General features: G+C 49.2%; 1 long non-coding RNA gene across 1 annotated transcript in view; it reads right to left on the bottom strand.

Moving 5' to 3' along the window:
- LOC115031766 overlaps window positions 1–1,867 on the bottom strand; it is an 18,335-nt gene extending 16,468 nt beyond the window's left edge. Inside the window, exon 1 of the long non-coding RNA XR_003837428.1 lies at window positions 1,755–1,867. This is a non-coding gene — a long non-coding RNA (uncharacterized LOC115031766). The remainder of the gene's footprint in view (window positions 1–1,754) is intronic.
- Between the last annotated feature and the right edge of the window lie 217 nt (window positions 1,868–2,084).

Raw genomic sequence — 2,084 nt, 5'->3', positions numbered from 1 at the left:
CGCGCGCGCGCGCGCACACACACACACACAACACGCGCGCGCACGCACATGAGCGAGTGCAGCAGCAGCAGCAGCAGCAGCAGCAGCAGCAGCAGCAGCAGCAGCAGCAGCAACATGAGAGACCCTGCCTAACAGGGTGGAAGAACTCCAGAGGAACGACACATCATGGTGTGTGTGTGTGTGTGTGTGTGTGTGCGTGTGGTGTGTACAAAAGTAAAGTAATAAATTAAAAATAATATTCCAAACTCAATGCCATTATTACCCTTTACTGTCTTTGCTCTGACTTGCAAACAACAAGGGAATGGAAGGCATTTGGGGTGGAGACCCACCCTTTCTAACTTCAGTTCCATGGCCGGCGGGGATAGCTCCCTTAGCAAAAAGGCTTAACAGCAGCTCTGACTGATTGTGTTCCCTGGAAAGGGCCAGGTTTCCTCAAAGAACATGTAGCTTGCTGCTTGGTTCTCATGTATTTGTAACTGTGTGGAGACTAATGCAGTCGTCCTGGATCTATGGTTAATCAGGGCTCAGAATGTCCGTTGCCATAGACACAGAGGATTCGGCTGACGTGACCGCTGCCGTTTGCTTCCGGGGCTGGTTAAAGTGACTTTCTGCTGTTGTTGTTTTGTTTTTCCAAGACAAGGTTTCTCTGTGTAGCCCTGGTTGTCCTGGAACTCTGCTCTATAGACCCAGCTGGCCTCGAACTCAGGGATCCGCCTGTCTACCTCCGGTGTACTGGGATTAAAGGCTTGCTTCATCACACCCTGCTAAGAGTGACCTTTTAAAACAGAAGCTAATTCTCTTTTCCTGCCAAAGCAGGGCCCCAGGGACCATGTCGAATGAACTCATGTTTTGACAATCATCATTAAAACTTATTTTTTAGAACTGCCCTGGGATGTGTGTTGGGTCTCTCTAGATTGTAGATTCCAAAACCATACAAGATTAAAATAAAAAAAAAAACTTCTCTGCACCCTGCCACACCCCTTCACCTCCTTACACAGCAATGACCACACCCCTTCACCTCCTTACACAGCAATGACCACACCCCTTCAACACCTTACACAGCAATGGCCACACCCCTTCACTGCCTTACACAGCAATGGCCACACCCTTTCACCTCCCTACACAGCAACGACCACACCCCTTCACCTCCTTACACAGCAATGAGCACACCTCTTCACCATCTTACACAGCAATGACCACACCCCTCATCTCCTTACACAGCAATGGCCACATCCCTTCACCTCCCTACACAGCAATGGCCACACCCCTTCACCTCATTACACAGCAATGGCCACACCCCTTCACCTCCTTACACAGCAATGGCCCCACCCCTTCACCTCCCTACACAGCAATCACCACACCCCTTCACCGCCCTACACAGCAATGACCACACCCTTCACCTCCTTACACAGCAATGGCCCCACCCCTTCACCTCCCTCCACAGCAATGACCACACCCCTTCACCTCCTTACACAGCAATGACTCCACCCCTTCACCTCCTTACACAACAATGGCCACACCCTTCACCGCCATACACAGCAATGGCTACACCCCTTCACCTCCCTACACAGCAATGTCTTATTTTACTTGTCTTTTTGAAAGTGGCTTCTAGTTTTATTTTTGAGACAGTGTCCAGGCTAACCTTGATCCTCCTGCTTCAGCCTCCCAAGTCCTGGAATTATAGGTGTGAACCATCAGACTCAGCCGGAAAAAGGTCTCTATAATGAAACTTGTTTAATTTAAAATGCAAGTACCTTTGTAGGTCACATCATCCTGATTCTGTCTCCTGCTTTCTGCAGTAGCTTTTATTATGTGTCTTCTGCTGTTCTGGTGAGGTGGAGGCGAGCGGCTTCCAACAGTGCTTGTCTTGAAATGTCCTGATTGCTGGTAGCTTTGCGGGATCTAGCAGTCTTGGCTGGCAGTTAGTAGTTTCAGTGATGGAAAAATTCCATTACGTGCTTTCTTGGCTTGAAGGACTGCTGATGCTTTTGCCTTTGTAGGTGAGCTGGTGACTTTTCCCCCTTCAGTCTTTCTCTCTCTCTCTCTCTCTCTCTCTCTCTCTCTCTCTCTCTCTCTCTCTCTCT

This window comes from Mus caroli, chromosome 8, assembly GCF_900094665.2.
Source record: "Mus caroli chromosome 8, CAROLI_EIJ_v1.1, whole genome shotgun sequence".
Taxonomy (NCBI): domain Eukaryota; kingdom Metazoa; phylum Chordata; class Mammalia; order Rodentia; family Muridae; genus Mus; species Mus caroli.
Note: the sequence above shows the minus strand (reverse complement) of the source record. Positions and strands in the feature narration are given on the sequence as shown.